Source organism: Mustela nivalis (genome assembly GCF_964662115.1).
Source record: "Mustela nivalis genome assembly, chromosome: X".
Taxonomy (NCBI): Eukaryota; Metazoa; Chordata; class Mammalia; order Carnivora; family Mustelidae; genus Mustela; species Mustela nivalis.
Genome location: NC_139040.1, coordinates 16,663,891 through 16,685,049, shown reverse-complemented (window position 1 = coordinate 16,685,049; position 21,159 = coordinate 16,663,891). Strand labels below are relative to the sequence as shown.

At 42.9% G+C, this 21,159-nt stretch overlaps 1 long non-coding RNA gene across 1 annotated transcript in view; it reads left to right on the top strand.

Moving 5' to 3' along the window:
• The window catches only part of LOC309856157, a 36,548-nt gene extending 27,326 nt beyond the window's left edge, over window positions 1-9,222 (top strand). Inside the window, exons 2-3 of the long non-coding RNA XR_014307078.1 lie at window positions 8,499-8,580; window positions 9,166-9,222. This is a non-coding gene — a long non-coding RNA (uncharacterized lncRNA). The remainder of the gene's footprint in view (window positions 1-8,498; window positions 8,581-9,165) is intronic.
• Window positions 9,223-21,159: the final 11,937 nt, after the last annotated feature.

Genomic DNA, 21,159 nt, shown 5'->3' with positions numbered 1-21,159 from the left:
TCTCCCTTGGGGGTAGAAAAAGTTGGAAAAGGAAAGACATTAAGGAACTGTGGTACTTTATAAAGCTCCATTACTCCAACAGCATAGAACAAACAAGATTTTTAGGCATGGCAGGAGAGAAGCACATGAAACTTCTAGCCTTTACAGGTTGTTTTCTAAATGGCTGTAAAGAAAAGACCAGTAGCAGTAAGACTCAGATTGGCATCAAAGTCCACGCCACCATCCCGCTAAGCAGCCTGGAACACAGAACTGCCTCTCTAGGCTCACGCCACTTCCAGAAGCAGGCAGGGCCAACCTGAACCCGTTAACCAGGAAGGAAGAATGAACACTTGGGTTTGCCTAACAAAGCGCGGTGGGAAGCCATCTCCTGGACAAGGTGGGCTTTGGCACAGGAAAGGCCAGTTGGGAGGTGACACCCCCCCGCCAGCCGAAGCCGAGCCCTTCCTAACTGCCTCCTGCCGCTGCTGCTGGGGGGCCGTGGGCTCTCCCCCAGGGAGGGAGAGGGGCTGGGCCCCCTTGCTTTTACACACCCGAGGTGGTACAGAGAGCCATTTACCACAGCATTCTGCGGGAAAGAAAGCAGATCGTGTGAAATCTGAAGGAATAACATCTCATAACTAACAAAGGAAAGAAAATGTGAATTGAAGCATAATTACCAATGCACAATGCCGTCGCAGTTTCTAGATGCTATACTTAGCAGAAGCCCACAGTCCGCTCTTATAATTATTTGTATGCATCACCCAGACCTTCAAACTATCTGCATTATCCACAATTATTATCTCGGCTCATCTACACATTCAGTTTCCCAGGAGGTGAAAAAACCTCTCCTGATACTTAGTTTATGAATTCTGGGGAACCTGACTGGGAGAGATGTGGAAAAGCAAACAATTGGTAAGGCATATAATTATCTCTTTCAAAGGCAACATTCACCTCCAGCTGGCCTACTTGTGTAGGTTCTAATGCCTGAAAAGAGAATTAATTAGCCCAAGCAGGTCTCCAGTGCCTGCATGTCCTCCTTCAAGCCTATTTACAAACCTGCTTAGAAATGCTGGGCTTTTGCAAACAGAGAGTTCACTTAGAAATACAGCTGCACATGGAATTCTTTGAAAATGGAAATGGAAAATTCTGAACAGGAATAACTTGACATTTGATTCTGGAACAATGGTAAAATGTCAACATCTGCCATGAAAATATAGAACCATAAAATAATGAAAAGGGTCCTTTCAGTTTTTTTAAAAAATCTGTAGCACTGCTTGGGTTTGCTTGTTTTACAGAGCTCTGTGCGGTTATCACTTGGTTTCAACCAACTTACATTAAAGTAATATTATTTAAGCAATTGATTAATTAAACTGGCACACTGCAGACTTTTGAGTTTATTGGAACATAGTAGTAGCCTCAATCTGTCAGAGCTGTGCCCCATCCAGGCAAGAAGTCTCTTTTTCCCATCCACCAAAAGCTTAGGTTGTTTGACAGACTATCATCCTCTATTTAGTGATCTTTTTAAAGATCTGGAATGTCAAACACCCCAAATTCTGTTAAAAATCCACTTCACTGTTCTCACTTATAATTATACTTAAACCTTTTTAAAACTTATCTACAATAGGAACCTGTACCAGCCCTTGAGTGACTAATTAATTCTTGAGTTTGCTGCCTGTTGCGTAAAGTAGCGACTCCAGCATTTCTTCCTTTTTTAAACTTTTTAATTGTGGTTTAAAAAACACACACACAACAGGGGCACCTGGGTGGCTCAGTTGGTTGAGCGCCTGGCTCTTGATTTCGATTCAGGTCATGATCTCATCAGGGTCCTGGGATGGAGCCCTGCCCCTGCTAGCCTCCCACTCAGCAGAGAGTCTGCTTGTGTCCCTCTCCCTAAGCCCCTCCCTTCACTCTTCCCTCTCCCTCTGCTCTCCTACCCACGCATGCACATGCACTCTCTCTCTAAAATAAATAAACCTTAAAAAAACACACAACATAAAATTCACTATCTCGACCCTTTCTAGGTGCACTGTTCAGCTGCATTAAGTATATTCACATAGTTGTGCAATCAATCTCTAGAACTTTTTCATCTTGCAAAACTGAAATTCTGTTCTTCATTTCCCCACTCCCCTCCGCCCCTGGCAACCACCCTCTACTTTGTTTCTATGGATTTGACCATTTTAGATACCTCATATAGACGGAATCACACTGCATATGTTTGTCTTCTTGTGACTCACTTATTTTCACTTGGCATACCGACCTTAAAGTTCACTCATATGCAACATGTGACAGGAGTTCCTTCCTTTTTAAAAAATCAAGTTTATTATTTTAATTCTAGCAGAGTTCTCATACAGTGTTATATTAGTTTCAGGTGTACAAGAGAGTGATTCAAGGATTTCCGTCCTTTTTAAGGCTGAATTATAGTCCGTTGTATGTATAGACCGTATTTTTTTTAGTGATGGGCATCGGTGTGGCTTCTGCCTCTTGGCTATTGTGAATAATGCCGCTATGACCACGAGCATGCAAATATTTCTGCAAGATCCTGCTTTCAGTTTTTCTGGGTCTATACCCAGGCATGGGATTGCTGGGTCATACAGTAATCTATTTTTAATTTTTTGAGGAACCACCATATCATTTTCAACAGCAACCATACCCTTTTGAGCTCCTACCAACAGTGAACAAAGGTCCCGATTTGTCTATATCTTTGTCAATGCATGTTAGTGTCTGGTTTTTTTGATAGTGGCCGTCCTAATAGAAGTGAGGTCATGTCTCATTGCGGTTTTTACAGGTCCCTAACGACAAATGATGTTGAACATCTTTTCATATGCTTTTTGGCCATTCGTATGTCATCTTTGAGACATGTTTATTCAAATTCTTTGTCCCTTTTTCAACTGTGTTGCTCTTCCGCTGTCCAGTTGTAGGAGTTCTTTACATACTCTTGGTAGGAGCCCCTTATGAGATTAATGATTTGTGAATGTTTTCAACCATCTTGTAGGTTAATTTTTCACTCTGTTGATTGTGTCCTCTGGTACACAGTAGTTCTTAATTTTGACAGAGTTAAGAGTTCTTTATTTTTACTTTCCCTTTTGTCCACCTTGCCAACACTTATCTCTTTTTTTTAATAATAACCATCCTAACAGGTATGAGGTGATATGTCATTGTGGTTTTTATTTGGATTTCCCTGATGATGAGTGATGTTGAGCACTTTTTAAAAAAAGATTTTATTTATTCATTCATTTGTTATTTATTTATTTATTTGAAAGAGAGACAGAGATAGTGAGAGGGAGCACGAGTGAGCAGGAGAGGGAGAAGCAGGCTTCCTGCTGAGCAAGGAGCCCGACTTGGGGCTTGATCCCAGGATCCCGGCATCACGACCTGAGCTTAACGCACAGGCTTAACCGACTAAGCCACCCAGGAGCCCCAAGCATCTTTTTATATACCTGTTGGCCATTTGTATGTTTTCTTTGGAAAACTGTATCTTTGGGTCCTTTCTCCATTTTTTTAACCAGATTATTTGGGTTTGGTTTTTTTTTTTTTTTTGTTATTGAGTTATAGGAGTTCCTTATACGTTTTGGATCTTAATCCTTTATCACATGCATAGCCTCCAAATATTTTTCTCCTGATCCATAGGTTGCCTTTTATTTTGTTGATTGTTTCATTTGCTCTAGTTTTACATAGTCCCACTTGCCCAGTTATGCTTTTGTTGGCTGTGCCTTTGGTGTCATATCCAAGAAATTATTGCTAAGACCAATGTCAAGAAGGTTTTCCCCTATTTTTTCTTCAAAGAGTTCTACAATTTCAGGTCTTATTTAAGTCTTTGACCTATTTTTAGTTGGGAGTTGTGTATTGTGTAAGACAAGGGTCCAATTTCTTTCTTTTGCATGTGGATATCCAGTTTTCCCAGCACTGTTTATTGAAGAGACTGTCCTTTCCTAATTGAATGGTCTTGGCTGACTTGCTGAAGATCAGTTGACTATTTATGCACCGGTTCCTGGGCTCTCTATTCTCTTCCATTGTTCTACATGTCTGGTTGTTTTTACATGGCTGTTTTTATGCCAGTACCATACTGTTTTGATTACTATCACTTCATAATTTATTTTGAAATCAGGAAGTATGATGTCTTCTGCTTTGTTCTTCTTGCTGAATATTGCTTTGGTTATTTAGAGTCTTTGGTGGATTTTAGGATTGTTTTTCTATTTTTGTAAAGAATGATAGTGGCGGGGGTACCTGGGTGGCTCAGTCAGTTAAGCATCTGCCTTCGGCTCAGGTCATGATCTCAGGGTCCTGGGATCAAGCTCTGCATCAGACTCCATGCTCAGTGGAGAGTCTGCTTGTCTCTCTCCTTCAGCCTCTCCCCCTGCTTGTGCGCTCTTTCTCTGTCTCTTTCTAATAAATAAGTAAATTCTTTTTTTAAAAATGGGATTAGATGCATTGAATCTATAGATCACTTTGGGTAGTATGGATATTTTAACAACTAATACTTCGGATCCATGGACACGGGATAACTTTTCATTTATTTGTGTCTGCTTTGGTTTCTTTATTTGAAACATTTACTTATTTATTTTGAGAGAGAGAGTGAGAGCACACAAGCAGGGGGGAGGGGCAGAGGGAGAGGGAGAAAGGATCTCCAGCAGACTCCTCACTGATCACAAAGCCTAAGATGGGCCTCGATCTCATGTACTACCCTGAGATGATGACCTGAGCTGAATCTAAGAGTCAGACACTCAACTGACTGAGCCACCCAGGGGCTGCTACTTTAATTTCTTTTATCAGTGTTTATTTTTATTAATGAGTAATATTCCACTGTATGGATATACCACATTTTGTTTATTCACTCATCAGGTGGTGGACATTTGAGTTGGTTCCACTATTTGGCTATTATAAATAATGCTCCTATGAAAATCCATTTATAGCTTTTTGTTTAGATGTATGCTCACAACTCAATATTTTTAAGTATATTATGAGGTTGAACAACCATCACCACTTCCTAATTCCAGAACATTTTTACTCCCCAAAAGGAAATCATACACCCATGCAGTCACTCCCCAATCTTTATTCCTTCTTCCAGCCTCTGGCAACCACTATTCTATTTTCTGTCTCCATAGATTTGCCTATTCTGAACATTTCATATAAGTGGAATCATACAATATTTCTCCCATTGTGTCTGGCTTCTTTTAATTAGCATAATGTTTTCAAGATTCCTCCATGTTGCAGAAGGTATAAGAACTTCATTCATTTTTATAGCTGAATAATATTCTGTTGTATAAATATATAACATTTTGCCTACCCATTCATCAGTTGATGGACACTTGGGTTAGTTCCACTTTTTAGCCTTTATGAATAATGCTGCTATGAACATGTGTATGTACTACTTTGTGTGGACATATGTTTTTTATTCACTTGGGTATTTTCAATATATCTAAGAGTGGTATTATGGGATCACATGGTCACTTTATGTTTAACTCCCTGAAAAATGTCCAAATAGTTTTCCAATGAAGTTAAACTTTTTATATTCCAACTAGCAATGAATAAGCATTTCAATTTCTTCATGAGCATTTCAATTTCTTCATGTCCTTGCCAATACTGGTCACCGTCTTTTTTTATTATAACCATCCATACCAGTGCATTGAAGTGATATTTCATTGTGATTTTGATTTGCATTTCCCTACTAATGACACACGTTTTCATGTGCTTAATGACTATTTGTATGTCTTTTTTAAAGAAATATCTATTCAAATCCTTTTCCCATTATGTCATTGGGTCATATATCTTTTTATTGTTGAGTTGTCAGTGTTCTTTAATCTTTAAATATTTTATTTATTTGAGAGAGAGAATGCACAAACAGGGGAATGGGCAGAGGGACAGGGAGAAGCAGACTTCCTGCCGAGCAGGGAGTCCAACACAGGGCTCTATCCCAGGACTCTGGGATCATGACCTGAGCCAAAGGCAGACACTTAACCGACTAAGCCACCCATGTGCCCCCAGTTGTTATTGTTCTTTATATATTTTGGATACTGGGCCTTATAAGATATATTTGCAAACATTTTCCCATTCTGTAGGTTGTCTTTTCATTTTCTTGATGATATTGTCAATAGCACAAAAATTTTAAAAATTTTATATAGTCCAATTTATCTTTTTCTCTAAAGTCTAATTCTGTTAAAATTATGAAATTGGACCAAAAATAAAGCAAGAGATGAGGGACACAAACTTGTTATGTTTATACTCTAAATGAACATCGTAGTAGCAAAGAGATGACAAGGGAAAAGAGGAAGCTGTGAACAGTGGGGGTTTGGGTTAGGGAAATGAAATCAACTGTTGGATTACCTCTTGTAGGTGACAGCCAACAATTTAAATCACTGGCCAAAAGATCTGGTAGACTGGATCTTAAATTATTCTAGCATTAGTGCCTAACAGAGCCAGTCTAGAGAGTGAGGTTATGGCAGCAAGGGTCTCCAAACTGGAGTAAATAAACCTGTGAATGAAGTGATTTGGAGTAGCAACGTGGTTTGGAGTAGTCCATCTAGTTTAGAGTAGAACTACCATCAGCCACTCAGAATACAGAGAGTGGGGGAAAGAGTTGGTAAAAGGAATAGGAAAGAAACTCCAGGAAATCAAGGCAGAATTCTGGAAGTGCAGACTAGCAAAAATGGTATAGGAAAGAGAAAAACATGAGGAATCAAGAGAATAAGTATTTAGGGTTCATTTCCTATTTACCACTAGTGATGATTAATTTTATGTATCAATTTGGTTGAGCCATCAAGCGGCCAGCTATTTGGTCAAACATTATTCTGGGTGTTTCTATGAGGATGTTTTTGGCTGAGATTAATATTTAAATTAGTAGACTGAATAAAGCAGATGGCCCTCCATAATGCGAGTGGACCTCATCCAATAAGCTGAAGACCTGAATAGAATTAAAATGCTGACCCTCTGGGATGCATGGGTGGCTCAGTAGGTTAAGCATCTGCCTTGGGCTCAGATCATGATCCCAGCGTCCTGGGGTTCAGTCCTACACTGGGCTCCTTGCTCAGCAGGGAGCCAGCTTCTTCCTCTGCCCCCAGCATGTGCACACTCTCTCTGACAAATAAATAAAATCTTTACAAAAAATAATAATAAAATGTTGACTCCACTAAGTAAAAGAGAGTTTGTCCTGATTGCCTTTGAGCTGAGACATCAGCTTTTTCCTGGCTTTACTCTCAAACAGAAACATTAGCTCCTTCTGGATCTCAAGCCAATCTTCAGAGTAGAATATCATTGGCTTGCTCGAGTAGTCTTCAGCTTGCCAACTTACCCTGCAGATCTTGAGACTTGTCAGCCTCCATAATCACATGAACAAATTCCTTATAATACATCTCTTTATATATATTATATTTCTAACATTTGTTACACAATCAATATATATATTTATTAGCCTGAGTTTCAAAAACACTCTTGTCTGGACTTTCTGTAGCTCTATCCAATCCTTTTTAAAGTGAGGAAAGCAGAATTTGCGATGGTATTCTAGGTTCACAAAGATCTGGGTTTTGTCAAGGAAGAGGAAACTATTTGGGTTTTCTTAACCAGTCGCCTTCACTGTTTCTCAGCACTTTGTTGGCCTTCCCGCACCACAGTGGTCTCCGACAGGGCTGTGAGCAAAGCCTTCCTGCCACACCTCTGTAATGGGGTTAACTCAAACAACAGATAAGAACAGAGGAACTGATTAAGGTGTTTGATTTTTGTTTCCTGCTTTTTTTAAAGATTTTATTTATTTATTTGACAGACAGAGATCACAAGTAAGCAGAGAGGCAGGCAGAGAGAAAGGAGGAAGCAGGCTCCCCGCTGAGCAGAGAACCATATGCGGGGCTCCATCCCAGGACCCGGGGAAAATTACCTGAGCCAAAGGCAGAGGCTTTAAGCCACTGAGACACCCAGGCGCCCCTTTCCTGCTTTCTTTATAATGACTCATCATTTAGATGCTCCCAAGGGAAAGGTCTCCCCGAATCCTTTCATTACACCTTACTTTAAAGGTGATAGCACACTTCTTACCAGAGGGATGCCCATACTTCTTCATACTTTGTCTACACTAATCAAAAATTGAAGGGAGAAAGATGGATGATGTACCATGCTGCCCTTCTTTTATGCCAACAGCCTAAGATCCTGTAATGATTTTTGTGAAATCCAAATATGGTACCAAGGAAATCACGACTCTACCAGAAAGCTCCTGCTTTCTTTCTTTCCTATATATTCAGTCTTCTGTTTCCACTTCTTTTGAATGAATCAATCTTTAACACGCAATGAAAATTCTCAAATATGTAGATGCTGACAGTTTTTAAGCAATTACAGCTCTATGTAAAGAGGCTTTTCCATTTTTAAGAGTTGGTATTTTTAAATACATCTTAAACACAAAATCGTTTTAAAGAGAGTTATACAGTTTTCTCACAGGAGGAGGGGAATGACAAATCTGTAAACAACGTTTAAGCATCGTCTTAAAAACATCATCTACTATCCCCTTTGAATTTCGTTTGTAAACAAGAATATAATTTTAGGAGACACCAAGGCACACAGTTTTTCTGCCTCCTGCTGGAAATCCGAAGAAGTGAGTTGCATTTATATCTCAGCCTTAAGTTGGTAAGTGGAACTCTAGAGCATTATATCATGTTTATATCTGTTTAAGAGGAAGTAATAAGCAATTTTTCACTGATTTTTAGTATATTTACAAGGTTGTACAACCATCACCACTCCCAAATTCTAGAAAATTTTCATTACCCCAAAAGAAACCCCAAACACACTATCAGTCATTCCCCCTTCTTCCTTTCTACCAGCCACCGGCAACCACTAATGCATTTTGTGCCTCTATGGACTTTCCCATACTGGACGTCATACAAAAAGACATATACAATACGTGGTCTTTCTCACTGGTGCTTTTCATGCAGCATAATGTTTTCCAGGTATATCAATGTTGTAGAAGGTGTCAGTACTTCATGACTTTTTAGTGCCCAATACTATTCCACTGTATGAATATACCACATTTTATTTGCCCATTTATCAGTTGATGGACATTTGAGTTGTTTCCACCTTTTGGTTATTGTGAACAATGTTGCTCTGAACATTTGTAAAGGCATCTGTGTGGATATTAGTTTTCATTTCTCTTGGATATATAGACTAGAGTGGAATTACGAGATCTTGTGATAACTCTATGTTTAACCATTTCAGGAATTGCCAGACTATATTCCAGAGTAGGTATACCATATTACATTACCACTAACATGGGTAAGTGTTCCTATTTCACCAACACTTGTTATTGTCTCTGTCTGCCTGGTTGTCTATCTATCTAATATATATCTCCTAGCCATTATAGCCAGGCTAGTGGGTATCATTGTATTTTGATTTGCATTTCCTAAATGATTAATGATGCTGAACGTTTTTTCATGTGTTTATTAAACATTCATGTATCATCTTGTGGGAAGTTTTTTACATCCAAATCTATAGCCCATTTTCTAATTGGGGTATCCTTTTATTGTTGAGTTGTATGAGTTCCTGATATAATCTGTATGCAAGATACTTATATATGTAATTTGCAAAAATTTTCTTCTAATCTATGGGTTGTCTTGTCACTTTCTTGATAATATCCTCTGAAGTATATATATTTTTTACTTTTAGAAAGAAAGAGCATGCAAACAGGGGAGAAACAGAGTGAGAGGGGAGAGGGAATCCAAAGCAACCTCCACACTGACAATGGAGACCAATGCAGGATTTGACCCCATGACTACAAGATCCTGACCTGAGCTGAAACCAAAGAGTCAGATGCTTACCAACTGAGCCAACCAGGCACCCCATAAATTTTTTATCTTTAATGAAATCTAAATTATCTATTTTTTCTTTTTCTGTTCATGCTTTAGGTGTCATATCTAAAAAGTACCTAAATTGGAGCACCTGGCTGGCTCAGTCAATGGAGCATGCGACTCTTGATCTCAGGGTTGTGAATTCGAGCCCCATTTTGGGTATAGAGATTACTTAAAAATAAAATATTTTTAAGTGCCTAAATTGCCTAATCTAGGTCATGAAGATTTATGCCTATTTTCACTCTAAGAGTTTTATAGTTTCAGGTCTTTGAACCATTTTGAATTCATTTTTTTATATGGTGTAAAGTAAGGGCTTAACTTCATTCTCTTGCATGAATATATCCAATTGTCCCAGCACTTTTTTTGATAAGACCACTCTTTCCCCTTGAATGATGATGGCACTCTTGTTTAAAATCAATTGACCATAGATGTGAAGGTTTATTTATGGACTTTCTATCATACTCCAATGATCTATATAGGCCAGCATGACGCTGTCTTGATTATTGTGGTTTAGCGGAAAGTTTTTAAATCAGGAAGTATAAAGTCTATGTTCTCTATCATTCTGATCCCTCCCAAAGCTGCTAAGTTGCTGGTTTTCACTGTGACTGTGGGCTGTTGATTTTCAAATCTACCACAGAGCTGGGGAGAGAATATGGGAATAGGGGAAGTTCTAATGGCACAAAGCTTAGTGTTCTTACCAAGATTAAGCCATTTTTCTTGAGGAAATGCTCTCTTGATTGTTGAAAACTTTATAGTTAATTTATAAAGTTCTGGAAAACTTGCTTTTACATTTTTTGGCTAGTATTCATTGCCTTTTCTTTTTTAGAGAGAGAGAAAGAGGGAGCAAGAGTGAGTGGGGAGGAGAGGGAGAGAGAGAATCTCAAGCAGGCTCCATGCCCAGCACGGAGCCTGACACAGGCCTTGATCTTATGACCCTGAGATCATGAACTGAGCCAAAATCAAGAATCAGACACCCAACCAACTAATCCACTTGGGCACCCCCTCATCACTTTTATGGTGAAGTTTCTCAGAGTTTCTTACTTCACCATTCTTGATATCATCTAGATCTGAGCTTTTAACCTCTACTACCCTCTCCTCCTTTGCACCAAATGTTGTTGAACCAACTTGTGCTGCTTCCTAGGAATTAAGTAGATAACGATACCACAAATTATCATGTGCACTAAAAGCCAGCATAAAACTGTTGGGATTTCTAGAAGATTAGGCTATGTGAGTCAGGATCCTTGTCTTTTTATGTTTTAATGTCTCTCTTACCCATGAAGCACAGTGTTAAAATGAGAATATTTGTCTCCAAATTGCTGCTGGAAAATATATGTGACAAATACCTATCTTTTCTGTTATGAACTAAATGTTTCTGTTTCCTGAAAATGCATATGCTGAAACCCTAATCCCAATGTGATTGTAGTTGAAGATGGAGCCTTTGAGAAGTAATTAGGTCATGAAGGTAGTGCCCTGATGAATGGGACTAACGTTCTTACAAGAGGAGACCAGAGAGCTAGATAGTTCTCTCTCTAACAAGTGAGGATACAGCAAGAAGTTGGCCATCTACAACCAAGAAGAGGGCTCTCACCAGCTCCTGACCATGCTGGTGTCATGATTTCCAATTCCCAGCCTTTAGAACTATGAGAAAGAAATGTATGTTGTTTAAGTTACCTTGCCTAGGATAATTTGTTATAGCCAACTGAAGCAATTCTAAAAAGAAATACCAACTTATCCAATGAAGGACATAGTACATTGTAAAACAGCCCACTACCAACTTCTGGTCTATTCAAGAGAAGAAGAGAGTGATCAGAAAGGGTAACCAATGAGTCAGGATTACTTAGAAAATTGTCATAATGTTGTGCATTTCTCCCCCGACTCTCAAAATCTTCAAACTAAATTAAAGGGGCTACAAGGGAACTACTGTGGGTTTGATATGTGTTCTCTAGAGTCTGAACAACAGTTGATAGGTGTCCTTTGAGGTTCAGAAGGCCCAAGGAGTGGTGATTGAGGTTTACCTAAAATAATAAATTTAAAGACTGGTTGGAGCTGTCTGTGACTGTTGAGCAAAGACAGTGGGTTGCAGTGGGTATAGCCTGAACTTCATGTATCTGGTGGGACAAAAGTACAGAATATTCACCATGGGACAGAAGGGGTCTTAAGAAATCCAGGCTTGAATTTTCTAGAAAGGTACCTGCTGAAGAGGTATACATACTAGGACAAGGTGATCCTAAACCATCACAATTTAGGTGGGGTGTGCAGCCAGCCAGAGCTGGAAGCTGAGGGGAAGAAGAGCAAGCAAAGAATAATGGTATCTGGGCAGAAACTGAGACAATGAAAGAGAAAGCTGGTACGGAAGAGAGAAGTTTTGAGTTTGAGTTGAGACATCATTTTTGATATTTAGTATCCTAATGATTATTTCATTTGGTTAAAAGGTATCTCTGCAAAATTCTTTGTATATATTTAGTATTTCCAAAGTATTTTAGGGGACTTGGCAGTATTTTCATTGAGCCTGGGATGCTTCACTAAAATGAAGAACAGAAAGCCTAAATTCATTTTTTTTTTTAAGATTTTACTTTTAGGGGGCCTGGATGGCTCAGTCGGTTAAAGTGTCTGCCTTCAGCTCAGGTCATGATCCCAGGGTCCTGGAACTGAGCCCCAAATTGGGACCCCACGCAGCAGAGAGCCTGCTTCTCCCTCTTCCTCTGCCTGGTGCTTGTTCATGCTTGTTCATTCTCTCTCGCTCTCTCTCTCTCTCTTAGCCAAATAAATAAATACAATCTTAGAAAAAAAGATTTTATTTTTAAGTAATCTCTACACCCAACATGGGGCTCAGACTTACAACCCCAAGATCAAGAGTCGCATGCTTTACTGACTGAGCCAGGCTGGCACCCCCCTGAAAGTCTAAATTCTAATACCAGTTCCATCATTATGTTGTATGGGACCTTAGCCACTTTGTGCCTCAGTTTCCTCACTATAAAATGCAGATAATAGCTTCTCTCCTCATCTCACATGGTTTTGTGATGATGAAAGAGAATACCAGACAATTTATGTTAAATTTCTTTGACAAGAATAAGTTTAAGATTTATTCCAAATCTATTTCTCATAGTTAGTACATACCACTAACCTAGCAGAGATAGGGCAGGAGTGAATGAAGCTCCAGTGAGTAATCCAAGACAGAAATCTAGCAATGCCCAATAAGAAAATGACCAATGTAAGTTATGACCAGTGCTCACCGGGAACAGAGTGTTCGTGGGGGCGGGAGGACGCATCTGGAAACAGCAGAACTTTTGCTCTGGAACATTAAGAAATGACAGGACCTAAGGGGTAGAGATGTTGCATTTTAGAACATTGGATAAGTTAAAACCAAAATGTAACAACGACCCTCATTTCTCACTTCAAAGTATAGACTGAAACTCCTGGGTTTATTTGACTCTGCTAAAAGGGTCTCATCTCTACTCAGAGGCAGCAGCTCCTGACCTCCTACCACTGCTCACCCGAAATGCACAGTCACTGTAGAAGATCCCAAAAGACTTGCAGGAATTTGTTAGTTTATATGTTACTAGAAACTTGGGATGCTGTAGTAAGGATGATAGAGTTTGCCCATATGTCTGGTAACTAGAGCATTAGGATATACTTCTATTATCTTACTGATCTGATTAGCACAAATCTAGACTAAATCCTGAAACCCTAGAAATCCCTCAGCATGATGCAAAGGAAAGAATTCAAAGACTTAGCCAGAGAAATATACTAGTGTAAATTTATCGGGAGAGACTTGCCTGCTCACTCTCTAATTACATCCTCTGAAAGGCCAGATGACTATATCTTCACTAAAAACTTGAGACAAATTACTGAGTTACGCCCAAATATCTTTTTGTTTTGTTGAAAAGAATGTGAAACTTTCATAAGGGTTATAATAACACAAAAACTACTCATATACCCTTTAACCAAATACATCTATTGTTAACAATTTTATTTGAGGGGCGCCTGGGTGGCTCTGTGGGTTAAGCCTCTGCCTTTGGCTCAGGTCATGATCTCAGGATCCTGGGATCGAGTCCCGCATCAAGCTCTCTGCTCAGCGGGGAGCCTGCTTCCTCCTCTCTCTCTGCCTGCCTCTCTGCCTACTTGTGATCTCTCTCTCTCTCTGTCAAATAAATAAATCTTAAAAAATAAAAAAAAGAAAACTCACTTAAAAAAAACATTTTAGCTTATTTGCTTTAGCATTTGTGTGGGGCTCTTTATATACGTGTATATATATAAACAGAATACTTTCTGAACTTTTTCAAAATAAGTGGCCTATATCGTGGTCCTTTATCCCTAAATATTTCAAGGTGTATTTTCTCAGAAGAGGAATATTCTCTTAGGTAACCCCAGTAAAGGTATGAACGTCACTGAGTTTAACATGAATACAGGGGCCCCGGCGGTTACCCATACTGAGGTGAGTGTGCAGGAATCGCCCCGTGTGGCCCACGGCGGCCCAGGATGCTGTTAGAAGTGGGCAAGGACCTGGAGAACATGCCGAAGGTGTCATGCCTGCCACTCGGCTCCATTACCGATGCACTGCACGAGTTCATCTACCGCAGGAAGCAATATGACCCACACAGGCACCCTTACTGCCTAGTCCCATCCTGAAAACCACCGGCTTCTGTCTACCGGTCCAATGCTCACCCTCAAGGCGTCCGCCGAGCCTGACCCCTCCCCACCCAGCTGCGGGGGGGGGGGGGCACTGCGACCACAGCTCTCAATGCGCAGGCGCACGCATCGATGTGGACGTGCGGAGCCAAGCCGGGGCTGCGTGCTTCCGGCTGCGGCGCTTCTCTGAGCAGTACCAGAAGTGCTTGGGGCAGGTGGCCAGCGCCATGCTCCCGGTCCTGCCATAGGCCGTGGTCTTTCTGTCCCAGGACGTCATCCGGCAATTCGTGGAGATGGGGTCCAAGTTGCTGGCATGCAGACCATTGCCCCCATGTTCCTTGCTGTGCACGATGAGGTCCTGCCCTCCATCTACACGCAGGCGCAGGCCAGCTCCGCTTCCCAGGGCTCTGCCTCTGTTACCAAATTACCGCTCCACCCTACCAGGGCCAACAGCTTCCGGATGGTCATGAGCGGAGTCCACAGCAAGGCTGCAAGAGACTGGTGGCTGATGTGGCTGGGTGGAGAGGACCTTACCACCATCATCGTCACGGCTCACTACGACGCCTTCAGAGTGGCCTCTTGGCTGTCGCATGACATGGACTCAAACGAGAGCGGCATCTCTGTATTGCTACGGCTCACCCACGACTTCTCCAAGCTCTACGCCAACAAGCGCACCCACGCAGTGTACAATCTTCTGTTCTTTGCTTGTGGAGGGGCAAGTTCGACTACCAGGGAACCAAGCACTAATTGGAAGACACATAGAGCACACAGATTCCAGCATAAGCCAGTATACCGTGGACTTTGTCCTCAGACACCGTGGGCCAAGCGGACAGCCTGTATCTTCATACGTCCCAGCCACCTTGCAAGGAGATGCTGCAACTTCACTTCCTGCAGAGCTGGAGACAGTGGCGGCCAGTTCCTGGAGCTGCTGTTCTCCATGGTACACAAGATCAACCTCACTGAGAACATCCTGGCCTGGGAGCGTGAGTGCTTCACCATACTCTGGCTGTCTGCCTTCACCCTGGCCCACATGGGGAGCCCTCCCCACCCCGCCTCCAATACCCCCCCCCACCCCGCTAACCCATGACAGCCAGGGCAGTAGCAGCATGTACAGGAGATCTCAGGTCTGTTCTAAAACTCTGACCTACAACTTGAGGCTCAATGCAGAAGCCCTGACCCGAGTCATTTATAACCTGCTGGCGCAGGGAACCCCTGAGACATGCTGGTCTTCCTAGAGCAGATGATCCAAGAGGAACAGCTGGACTTGGCAATGGGATTGTTCACCAGCCAGCCCCAAGCCACCCAGCTGGTGGACAAATACTGCATGTTCCTCAGCATGTGAGAACACTTCCTGAGTCACTACCAGAAGGGAGGGAAGCAGCACCACATCACACCTGATAAACGAGACCCTGAGTTTGTCTTCCATGACCACCTGAAGCAGGTTATAAGAGCCTACAGGGTCAAGCCAGCCATTTTCTCCTTGCTCCTGGCCACCTGCATTGGTGCCTACTTCGGGGCGACCTACACAGCAGTCCAGGTGAGCAAGCAGGAGCTTAGGTGGGAGGCAAGGCCTCTGTGGGAGGGCCACCCTGGCCAGGTGAGTCCTCAGCATCCCCTTTCCATCCTGCCTAGAAGCAGGTGACCTTGCAGGTGGCCCTCAGGCCTTCCTTGAGGCAGGGTTTGCACCTGACCTCACTCAAACCCTCCTACTGCCTCCAGCACTGCAGCATCCTATACAAAACAGTTCAGGGACTGCTCCCGAATCCGTGCCGTGGCCACCCACCAGCGCAGGGAGCTTTGCACCTGCCACCCCTCCCTGCTCAGCAGCCGGCAAGAAGGCAGGGCTTCATCCCTTGCTGAGAGGCCCCAACCTGGAATCACAGAGCTTTTGTGTGTTGCTCCAGAGGACTTGGGGAGTCTTTCTCCTTTTTGTCCTTTGAACTCCCTTGGAGGAACATTTATGCGGAAGTCCCAAGGCCAAGCCATGGACTTGGGAACGAGCCTGCCATTGAGCCCCGAGCCCTGGAGGTGACCCCATCGTCCTCAGGGTTTGTGAGCAGAGATGACAGAAGAAATGTACAGCCTCAGCTTCCCTACTCCTACCCTCAGCGCTGACCAGAGACTCCCAGTTCTGTGTCTGTCCTCCACCCTGCCCCAGTCACCCTATGGTGACTGAGATACTCTCTCCTCTTGTCTGAAGGAGGGCAGGGTCAGCCTCCGGGTCCCTGGTTCTGGCCCCTTCCTCAGAAGACTTGTGTCTCCCCCGCCTTGGCCAGGGCTGAGGGGACTAGCTCAGGGTGTAGCCTTGGATGCATGTCTCCCAAGTCCCCATGGACAGCTGGTGCTCTGAACTCCCAGTGGCCTCCCTGTCGGGCTCCTTGTGCCCTCTCCTGTGCTTTTCACTGCCTTTGCCCTCCTGCCGCACCCCAGGGCGCTTGGGCCTGTCCCCCTAGGGTCCCAGTGCCTTCAGAGACCCTGGGGCAAGAGGCGGCCCTGGAGTAGGCCCCCTGGCTCCTCTGCCTCTTACCTCAGTCTCTCTGGGCCTCAGTTTCCTCACCTGTAGAAAAGAGTATGTGTTCTGGGACAGCTTCTGCTTCAGGGTCCTAGGAGGGCATCCAAACTGGGGGAGGCGCGAGAGTGTTGAGCAGAGATGACAGAAGAAATGTGCAGCCTCAGCTTCCCTACTCCTTCCCTACTCCTTCCCCCCCAGTGGGGCTGGCAGGGCTGCCCTTCCCAGAACCTGGAGAGGACAGTCAGGGCCTGAACCCCACGGATCAGGTGCCTCGTAAGAGAGGGGCGTGAGGAGGACACTCGAGCCCCGCTGAAATTGACGTCATGAAGGCCCAGGTGTTTCTTCCCGGTGCACCGATTCATTAGCAGTATAATCCATTAGGTGTTTTGTGCAGGGAGGAAGGTCAAGATGAGGGATGAGGGATGAGGTACTTAGGCACCAGCCTCCTCTGCCCCCAAGAAGGTCTTGCCATCTTCCGGTCTGCTGCCCAGCCACTCCTTGCCCAGAAACCAACTCTCCACTTGCTGGAAGGGACAGGCTCCTACAGGATGGCGTCTCTGCCTCCATCTGAGACCTCCTGCCTTTTTCCAGCCAGACTTCCTGGCAAGGCTGCCATGCCAGATGTTGGCCGAGCCGGGCCTAGGGAGGGGCAGGCATGGGGGCCACAGGCTCTCTTTTGCGTCTCCCCTTTTCTGTGCCCCACTGGGTGGCCTGTCTCCCCCCAAGACTGTTTACTGAGTGCCCAGCCAGACTGATCACTCTGGGGTGCTGGACGCAGGCACCAGCATTAGCTCATCCTTCCCCCTTCATCCCTCCCCAAGGCGGGCTGGGTTGTCAGGATCACTGACTGGTGAGTGCTCAGGCTGGTTGTGGGGCACAGTTGGATGATCAGAAAATAAAGCCATATCAAATAATCAAAAAAATGTAACATGACTACAGAGCTTTGATCTAATTCCCATAGTTCGGTTTTGTCCATTGACCAATAATGCCCTGTCTAGCACATCCTTACCCTTGAGCCTGGGATCCAGTCTTGCATTGAGTTGTCATGTCTCTCTAGTCTTCTCTAGTCTGAAACATGCACAGTCTTTCTTCTCTGACATTGAGATTTTTGACAAATACAGTCCTTCCTTTTATTTTAATGCTCCTCATTTGCAGTTTGTCTAATATTTCCTCATGTTTAGATTCACATTATGCATTCCTGGCTAGACAACTGCATAATTGATGTTGTGTCCTTCTCAGAGCATAATATTGGGAGGCACAGGATGTCTGGCTGCCCCCCATGGGCGATGTAAATTTTCATCAGCCAATCAAGTTGTTTTCTAGGTTTCCCACTTTACAATTACTGTGTTTTCTCTAGCAACTAATAAGCAGTCTGTGGAGAGACATTTTAAGAACAGTGCAAATATTCTGATGCTCATCACAATTTCCCCCTTTGTTTTAGCATCAGTTGATTATTTTCTCCCTGATCTAATCTTTACTATGATGGGTGGAAAGTATGATTTTTCCAACTCCAGGCTCCCTCCACATTTGCTACTCAAGCCCTCTTATCTTTTAAAACAACCTTATTAGCTCTTTTCTCTAGGCGAGTGTGCTAGTGTGACATATTGTGGTCAAAATGAGCTTGCTAATCTCAATGGGGGTAATTAAGGTCCTGGGCTAGCAAAGACTAGATGGGAGCACTGACCCAATGTAGACACAGCTGGGGTGACTACTAGAATCCATAGCAGGACCTGTATAGTAACTAGAAATTGTAATTCACAACAATCTTTGGCATTATATAATTGAGCAAGAGCCCTAGGACACAAATGGATGGACAGGCCATGAGATCCTTCTGTAACTGACAAACCTCCTGGTTTAGTGAATGGAAAACTGTCCTGATCTACCACAATAGTGAGTCATAACCTTTCACTCAATTACCAGATCTAAGTTAATTTATAAATTTAAGATCCCATAAATGAAAGGAGGTCAAATACCCTCAAGGAAGAACACCCCAAGTATGTATGCATACTTTTTTTTCTCTTAGCTTCCCCCATCCACTGTGAACCCGCAGCCATTTTTCCTGGTGTAAAGGAAATATTCCAAATTTTGAAGAATAATAAATCCTAGTTCTGAGTTAAACACTAACTTCTGATCAGCCAGGATACTACAGTTACCGGTTATAGACTTAGGATAGGGATTGACAAGATGCAAGTGCAGTTTTTGACCCTTGTTGGTCTTGCTCTGGGCCCAATGAAACTACCAAACCCAGTTCAGTGGAAATATCTTCAGTTCTTGAAGATATAAATGACATGCATATCCTTAATAAATGATAGAATTCCCACCTGGCTCCTTGAGCCACAGAGGCAAAGCTTTTAAGACTTACGGAAGAAAGGGCCAAGCAGAAACTCCTGGAGCTCCAGTCCCTAATAAGAAAGCAATATTGCCTCCCTGGTAGATAGAATTGCAGGGATAAATGTTGCCATCAATGACTTGAAAGATGTAACAGTGATGACTTCATTCATATTTGGCTACTTTAAAAAGCAGGTGGGTCTCAAAGTGACCTTAGATTATCATTCATTTTATGTCAACTCTAATTGTGACTAGTGTTCCAAATATGATCTTATAAACACTTGACAAGCAGCATTGATCTAGTGGGCGCATCTTCTCTATATGTCAATCAGCATGGGGCTGGGGTGAGATGAGCAAAGCATTCAGCTCAGACACAAAATTTGAGGGAACCTCAAAGCACTCAGTAACCAAGATAAATAATATTTTAATGCAATATTTTCTAGAACTAAAATTGATGCAAAAAACCCCCATGATATTCAAAGGAGCAAAATTCGAAATAGTGACAAAATGAGCAATAAACAGAGAACACCAGAGGAGAACACCACTGTCTTGCCACAGTGTGTGCCAACTCTTCAGCCATGTGCTACCAATTTGCAGGAAATAGTGATCATCTCATCATCCCATGAGACATCATTATGCTAGTCTACCATCGATGACATCGTGTTGACTGAATCTGGAGAGCAAAAATTAACAGGTACCCCAGATGCTAGAAAATTGTGATAATTCTCCAGAAAATGCAAGGGCCTGCTGACACCTCAGTAAAATTGGGGTTGGGGAGACCAGTTATGTCCGGTAGTGACCTTGGACATATTGGATAACATGTCCATTGGGAATGGAAAGTTGTTACATCATGGAGCCCCTACTGTTTACTGGACTTCAGTGGCTGTTGAAGGAAACATATATTACATTTGATTGGTTGCCTCTTTCCATGTACTGGCCTACAAAGCTGTAACCCTCCCTCCTTGAGAAGGCCCAGAGCAAGGGATGGTACTCCATGTGGTCCACGCTCTAGTGGACGTGGCTCTACCACCTGACCCTTGTCATCCAAGAAACTCAGTGGCACCAAAAACATTTCTGGCAAGTTATGATTTTACAATGTGTGGAAAGTTCATTCCAGTGAATCACAGCAAGACATCCTTGGAGTTCTGGAACAAACCTATATGTTCTTTTAAGGAAGTAACTTTTCTCCTTTAAAACCAGTTCCTGTCTTGCTTCTAGTTTTTGATCGAGATTAGATTTCTAATATATATCTTCAAGCAACCACATCATCCAAACTGCCTGTCCTGGATTGCATGCAGAGAACTGCCTTGCTCTAAATTTAGGTGTGCCCTGAAGCATTTCATCTTCCGTGGAAGCTGTGTTTTTGGCAAGTGGCTTGAATGGATTTTGGCAAGTAAAAGTCCTAGCACAGCTGTCCATGCCCTATAGCTCCGGTGACTCCCACCTACAGCCTCATAGAGGGCTCAAGGCTTGTTTCACTTGGCTCTGCAGACTAGGCCTGCAACAGGCAGAAGTGAAATTTCCAGCATTAGAGCCTTGAGCGGTATCTCCAGGGGACAACGGAGAAGGAAAATCCTCCAGAGGGCAGAACTTCAAGGAATACTTCTGGTCCACTTTGCTTGCTGGGCCTTTAGGCCAGGATCTAGACCAGGACTTGCAAATTTTTCTTTAAAAGTGCAGACAATAAATATTTTCTGCTTCGTAGGCCACATACGATCTCTGTGGTGACTGCTCAACACCACCCTTGCAGTGCGAAAACGACCATAAGTAGGAAGTAAATATATGGATCTGGTTGTGTTCCAATAAAACCTCCTTCAGAAAACCAGGTAACAGACTACAGTTTGCCAACATCTCTTCTGTACCAATTCACTGGCAGAGGTTCACGGTTTGGTCAAA